At 36.3% G+C, this 7,834-nt stretch overlaps 1 protein-coding gene across 2 annotated transcripts in view; it reads right to left on the bottom strand.

Annotated features, from left to right (window-relative positions):
* Positions 1 to 3,369: 3,369 nt before the first annotated feature.
* The window catches only part of NDFIP1 (Nedd4 family interacting protein 1), a 34,406-nt gene continuing 29,941 nt past the window's right edge, over positions 3,370 to 7,834 (bottom strand). Inside the window, exon 8 of one of the 2 annotated variants that reach the window (XM_069483814.1) lies at positions 3,370 to 4,423. The gene's annotated coding sequence lies outside the window, so the exon portion shown is untranslated. Of the gene's footprint in view, positions 4,424 to 6,684; positions 6,704 to 7,834 lie in introns of those variants that run through there. The other variant, XM_069483813.1, reaches the window with a different exon arrangement.

The following is a 7,834-nucleotide window of genomic DNA, read 5'->3' as shown; positions in this document are numbered from 1 at the left end:
TAGACAATGCTTTTGGTAAAGAAAAAAACAAGCTTTAAAGTAAAACATATCCAACTAAAACAAAACCTTTGAGTGATATGTTCTACAGGTGGCAAATTCGGAGCATCACCGGAGGGCTGGGGGGGTTAAAATACCATGGTAGATGGACTAGTTCAGGTTTCAGAGGCAAGAAACTGGCCTCAGGACAGCTCGCATTCATATATTCTGCATAACAGCAATTCTTTCTATAGGCCAGAAAGTTGGGGATACAATAAACTGGGTTACTAAATACCCTTTTTTTAGAATGAGGATGATACAGAACCAATTTCTGTAACCACCTTTCTCTCCTGAAAACCACTTTTACCCTCAACCTAAACTTACTCTCCCCTTCAGGAATTCCCAGTGTATTTCTTTGAGCTGTCTTCCACTTTGGTAGTGGACCCTACAGAGAACCAATATTCAGAGGCCACTTGTAGAAGAGCACTTTTTGTGGGTGGTCCAAATGAGGACCGCTATACACATATGTAAGTATACAGGTATGTGCAAAAGTGAAAGGGACATGCAAGAGTACTTTAAATGCTGGTTTAACAAATGCTCTCACTCAATCCACCTTATCTACCTTACAGACTATAAATACTATGTAGGCCTAAAAATATGCAAATGGACTAGGTGCAGTGGCTCACGCCTGTAATCCAAGCATTTTGGAATGATGAGGCAGGAGGAGTGCTTGAGGCCAGGAGTTTGAGACCAGCCTGGGCAATATAGTGAGACGCCACCTCCACACAAAAAAAAAAAAAGTTAGCTGAGTGTGGTGGCATGTGCCTACAGTCCCAGCTACTCAGGAGACTGAGGTAGAAAGATCCCATGAGCCCAAGAGTTTTAGGTTACAGTGAGCTATGATCAGGCCAGGCCACTGCACCTCATCCTGGGTGACAATGAGACCCTGTCTCAAAAAAAAAAAAAAAAAAAGAAAGAAAGACAATGAAAAAAAACCACAAAGCATCTACGGAAGCATATTTTGCATTTTGTTACGTCCACCATTCCTCAGATCATCTTCAAAAAGCCTGAAAGGTGAAAATCTTCTATAATAAATGGCTGAAACACCAGCAGAACCTAAAATTTATTAAACTACATTTTGTACATGATTTACCTAAATTCAGAGTTGATGTTTAACCAAGAACCAGATTCAGGTAGGTAACAGGGGCCATAATTACTCTTCCATAAAATACACCTTCCTGCTTTACATAAATGTACTGTTTTATGTCCATTCTTAGTATGTTTTAAGTTAAAATTCGATTACTGATGTTTACAAAAATCAGGGACAAGTGATTTTTTCTGTTATGTCAATATCTACTGTGACAGATATCTCATGGTGGGACAGTGGGAAGAGGGGCTGAGGTGGATTCACAGCAAGGCCAGGGCTCCATTCTTGGGGCCTATTTTTGCTGATTCTCACCACAAAATCGTGCCACCTCAGGTAACCACTCAAAATGAATTAGCACTTCTATTGGCCCTGATACACCATTACAGTAGTTATTCCTTAATTTATTTCTTCCTTTAAATATAAACAATTTATAGCTAAGTGGCGTATATTTTAGCATAAGAACATAGTGAATACCAAAAGAAATTTCATCTGTGCTACTAACGACGGTGGGCCACAGCTCAAGTCAGATACCTGAAAGAAAAACATTAGATTGTCATTTCCTTAAAACAAAATTGATCCTATTAGTAAATATATTCTTATTTTTTGCAAAAAAATTTTATTAATGTCATTTATTTCCACACAAAGCAATCTAACTTTCTGAAAAAAAGAAATGGCTACACAGAACCCTTTAAAGCTAAGAGTGCATAATTCCAAATGGCAACAAGAGACATAGGGGCCTCTGTCATCATGGGTGAGTCCTAGTTGTCCCTGTAGCTCAGGGTCTAAGCCAGTTTATTCCATAACCTTAGGCAAATAACTTAAGTGGTGCCTCTGTATCCCCTTTCAAAATAATTTATCATAAAGGCCCACCCTTTATCTGTTATTATTAACTTATAGGTTAGGTTAATAATGAACCTATGAAGAGAGAAAGAAAACTGAGAAGTGCAGCATAAACATTTTCACTCTATTGGTAAGACCTCTAGATGACATATGATACCAGCTTTCCGTACCTCCAAAGAATTTAATTTTCAGAACGTTTAAGAGATGAAAGAGAACTCATCCTCTTGACTAAGTGTTTTAAAGCACATCAAACAGTAACTTTATGTTTGACAAAGTCTTAAAGGCCACCAAATACATAGAAATAGGAATTCCAAATATTTCAGTTCTCTGAATATACAAAACCAAATAAGGCACAAGGACCTAAAGAATAAACACAAAGCTAGTCTACAATGTTTGAGTTAACGTGATTTAGGACCCTTCTGTTTTGTTCGGCAAGATAATTTACATAGTTCTCGCTTGCTGTGCATGTCCACGTTTATTCAGATTGTTAATCTTTTCATTCTGGAACTTAGAACATTACGGGTCATAAAAACTTCCAGACTCTGTTGGTATAATCTGATTCAAAATGAAAACAAAACAAAACCTTCAAAGAGACTTTCTCTTCCTTCTCTATTGCAAACTATAACTTTTGAACAAGAACATACTATACTATTATTCATAGTAATCAGTAAACTGGTTAGAATCATCATTGAAATGTCAATCCAGGAGGCTCTCAATTTTCGTTTGGTTTTCAAACAACCTACACTTCTCTGCATTATATATACTGACACCCCTAACCAGACATTCTATGCTGATTCCGGATGTTCACACACAGCAGATGAATGAACATTTGCAGCTAGTGCTGGTTAGTATAGTAATGTGACCATCTTGCTGCATTTTTTCTTTATATTTCTTAAGTAGAAAACGAAAAAAAAAAAAATCAAATGGCAGTTATTATAAGAAACCCTGGTCTCTAAATTTATGACCAAGACAAGAATAGAAATTGGGTGGAATGAGAATCTTTAGCTTTAACTGGGTGCACACAGAACTTAAACCAATGGGCTGTGTTCAACTGAGAAAAACAGTGAACGCAGAGAATATGCAGAAAACACTGGAAATAAATTGTCTAAAATTATGTCTAAAAATTGAAGCATAATTGGGAATTCCAAAATGACTTAAGATCTCTACAACTCCTCTCTATTTTTTTGGTCCATTATCTTTTGCAAAGCCAATGTTCACGTATATTTTTAGAAATGCATTGAGTAGAATACAAAAGAAGGGGATTTTCTGTGTAGAAAGTGAAGAAAAAAATTGACCCAAGACCAGTTTTTTTTTTTTATTTACTGAATGATTCTGTAATATTAGAAAACATTGCCTTAGCAATCAAATGCAAACCGAGAAATTAAACACTAATCTACAGTAAAAGGTGCTACACAAGAGACATTTATTAATGTTCTGTTGTATTTACAGTTTTAACATAGCAAACCAAGGTGAATTACCATTTGGGCAGAAAGCACATCATTCTACATTTATAACCCATTGGTATTCTGCTAACACATTGTAAAAGCAAGTAGTACAGTATGTTAGGGATCATCTCAAAAGTTCCAAGCTAATCCTCTCTTTGCTCCAAGTTATCTAATCCTCTGCCTACTCCCAGCCTTTGGCCTAATCATGAAGAGACAAAAGAAAAAGAAAAAAAGAGATAGGGATTCTAATCATACAGAGAGTGTCAAGAATTACATTTTAGTAATTAAGCTGCATTTGTCCTAGTCCTTTCTATTTTATATAGTGACAACACCTTTAGAATCCGCTGGGTACACACCACAGACCACAGAACAATAAGGTACTGCAGAATTTTGAATACAGACTATAAAAAGTTAATGCTTATTATTTACCAATTAAGGACATATTTTTGACCACACCTTAAATGTATTTTGCACTATGATTTTGCTTCCAGGTGTTCACACAGTACAACTGAATAAATTTCTAGATTAATTTTAACAGCAAATATGGAATATGTGCAGAAATGCAGTCATAAAAGTTTTAACTTTTGAGAAAACCCCTTTAAAATGGCCAGCATTATACATATCTTACAATAAAATATTTAATTCCAAATTCATTTTGAGATGGAGGATGAGTAAAGCAAGATTGCCCCCTACTGACTACAGGGACACGGCTCATGCTATTTAAAATGACTACAAACAATATATAAGGCATTATTAATACATCACAGACTTGATTGCAAGAGCTTTTTCAAACATTAACCACTAATGATTCAATGATTACAGAATTCTGCATTAACTATTAAAATTTTACACCTAGGAACAAATAGAGAGAAATGATCTTTTTCAACAGTACTTTTATTTTTTAAAGCAGGTGATTATTCCTCTGTGTTCTGCATCTTGATTCACTTCCTGCAGGTGTTCCCTTGCTTCTTGAGAGAGAATTCATAAATGCAGGAAGGCCTTTGCCAGAAAACATCTGCCAGAGAAGGATATTGAATATTAAAACTCTACTTAGCTTGTTATTTTGGCTAAGAGAAGGATGTAGTCACAAAAGAAGGCAGGATGTTTGGAGACACAAGAAGTACATTTTAACATAGTTTTAAGATTACTCTATACTGACATCATAGTATTCAATAAACATTAACATTTCAGTTTTTAAAGTTATCAAGGCCTCCAGAACTAGAAAGAAATGGAACGTTTTCTCTAAAAATCCATCAAGTCAGGAATCTCTCTCTCCTAACCTCCTAACGAACAGAACGGAAGCAACACTTCTTCATCCCACACTTACTCCTGTCAGTAAGGACTGAAACTTAGGACAGAGAAGGAGCAGAACTCAAGTGCACAGGTAATTTTCCTAATACACGTGAGGCCACTGTTTACCCTAAAAATTCTGCCAGATCTCACACAAGGAAGATTTCCAATAAGGATGCCAATGATGTCATGCTGTACTTAAACAGAGCATAGCAAAATTAAAAAACAAAACAAAAAACCCTGTAAACTCACAGGTATCACAAATACTCTTTTAAGATAAATTTTCTTAAAAAGTCAATGTATTCTGGGGGCGTGTTTCTCTGAAAATAGTAGGTGTCTGTAATAATAAGTAGCCTCAAAGAGGCTTTAAGAAAGGAATATATATGACACAACTAAATGCTCTCAAAATAATGTCTATACGTTTTATTAAATGCAGTTTTCATCTAATACTTTGAGGCATTTCTATACTGGCATAGTATACTGTTTGGGTTCTCATGGAAATAACGGGAAAAACTACAAGCAACTCCCTATATTAAAAAAAAAAAAAAAGAAATACTAAGGAGGTACATTAACAACCTAATGAAGATTTGCTGAGAAACTACTCTGTGGTTCCCAGCACCAAGTGAAGAGTTGGATGGGCTCATATACAGGCCCTTAGCTTACTTTTCCATCTCTCCAAATTACTGTAAAAGCCACAAGAAGCCCTTTTGTATCTTTTCTGATTAGACTACTGCACAAATCTTTAAAAGGCTGCCAAATTCAGAGAAGCTACAACACTGGAGGAAATTAACATTCTTTTAAAACTGTCAACATTTTTCCAAACTCCAAATTCAATTGTGTTTTGATTTCAAGTAAACCAATGAAATTAACACAAGGGCAATTTTTCTTTAGACTGAGAGACATATAAGAGACTGAGAGACTTCAGAAAGTGCATATATACAATATAAGGAACTCTTAAAAGCCAAGCAGAAACAAAAAGAAAATTAATAGACTGATGCTGGATGGAGGTTTTTGCCACGAGACCAGACTCATTAAAAAACTAAGTAATTTCTGTTTTATCTGTTTTTATTAAGAGATGAAAACTGATGAAACAAACACTATTAGGTCAACACACTAGAGTCTGCAACAACATACAACATGGGACAGACAATTACCTGGCCCCTTCTTTAGTTTACACTGCTTCAGCATAGGTAGACAGTTTTAATAGATCCCTCAAAGTCAAAGCCTGCCACCCAATACATATTAAAAATCCCTGAAGAGGACACAGATGAGTTGCCAGCGAGTAATCTCAATGACCACACAAACTCCAAATGAAGGAGACCGCTAGAGCGGCATTGCTGTCTGAGACCTGGAAGCCTGTTCAGACCAACTTGAAGTGTCACAGAAACTGGTGGTACACGAACCGTGGGCAGCATTACTAAACTGTAGACAGGATCACTCTGGAAACAAAAGGAATCCAATAGCCTACAGATCATGTAATCATAAGAGGAAGAAAATCAGTTCTTCTTGGAGACATTATGTGAATTTTTTTAGCAAAAATGCCACCGGAAACACCATTTCTACTGTCTTCCTACTATATACTACAGTCCAACAAATCAAACTTTACCTTGAAATGAATTTCCTTTAATAAAATAAGAAATGTATTAAGGAACAAGAAGTTATAGAAAGGGAGAAATTAAAGTGTTTGTCATCATATGGAAAAAAATTAAAATATTTGATGCCTAATAGGCATAGCTTCCTAGGTTAAAGAAACCACTTTTTGTTAATTATGAAGCGCCCCAGCTCATTAATGCCAGGGCTTAACATTTTTTCCTTCAATTTCAGATATGGTTAAAATAATAGATTTGAAAATATTTTATGCTTCATACACGTTTTTGGCACAACACAAACAGTGTTAGATATAACCAATTAACCGTGTTATCACCTTACAGTAACTGTAGCTAACTCCTCATTACCTGGCAGCTTCAGAGGACACAGTGTTCCATAAAAACGCATCTTCCAGTGACTGATAAGTAACAGAAAGCATAAACACTTTATACTTTTTACTATTTCAGGTAAAGATGTTTCTAAAAGATCTGTTTCTTTCTGTACAATACATTTTGTTTCTTCTGTTCCTCAGTCACGTGCTCGACACCACTGTGCCCACCTTCAGCATAGCTCCTTCCGGCGTTTGGTTATGAAGTGGGAAACTGGAAACTGAGCTTACTAATGCACTTTCCCTCTACGGATCCTGACAGGGAACCTCACAGCTGCCTCGACGACAGCAGCACACGAGCTTTAGCGTTCAGCTTTTGTTAACATCTACTTTGGCCAATCAGAAGGAGGTAGGTCTTTGGGGATCATTTCAAGATTTGGTTTATTTGTGCTATACTTTGAGTAGCTGGAACAGAAAATTCATTATTCTTATACTCTATTCTAGTAAAATGCACACTCTTAGTATAGCATAGAAAGTATGTTATTTTTCTATTATGGCAAAGTTATTTTAAAAATTCTCTACCCTGTGTATTTTTGGCAAAAAGTAAGCCTACAGCTAGCTTTTAACTAGTGACATCTCTATCAAAGAAAGCAGTCAATAAAAAATAATAATAATAAAGCCTCCATACTTCACATGATGGTTTTGAGTACATCCTCTAACTAAAGTTAAACTAAATGTGCTCTGAACTGAAAGAAAGCACTCTGCATCTGGATCTGGATGGGGAGGTCTCACCCCTTTCAGTGGACAAAGGGAACTCAGTCCCACAGGATGCTGTGGCTTCTCAGGTTCCCCCTGGGGTGGGGGGGGCCCCCTGACAATTGGTAAAGAAGTCATTAGAGCTCTAAATGCTGCTTTAAGTCCCCCAAACCCTTAATTTAGAACTCTTAATCCTGAGGGTATGTCAGAAATAATTTCAAATCAACAGGGGTATCAAATCTGGACAGAAAAGCAAATAAACTATTATACCCTCTCATGGAGTGCACTCATTTACCTTATGGTGGATACCTTATTTTCTTGACACATACATCCTGAAATGACTGTCTTCAAAATTGAGAACGCCACTCTTAGTGTATGATTACCTACATAACTACGATACTCAACAGCAAATACAGAACAAACTGATGTTTACATGGGCTTAGCCTTGCACTGAGCCAACATGTC

The sequence above is a fragment of the Eulemur rufifrons genome, chromosome 10, assembly GCF_041146395.1.
Source record: "Eulemur rufifrons isolate Redbay chromosome 10, OSU_ERuf_1, whole genome shotgun sequence".
NCBI lineage: Eukaryota > Metazoa > Chordata > Mammalia > Primates > Lemuridae > Eulemur > Eulemur rufifrons.
This window is presented reverse-complemented; position numbering and strand designations above follow the sequence as displayed.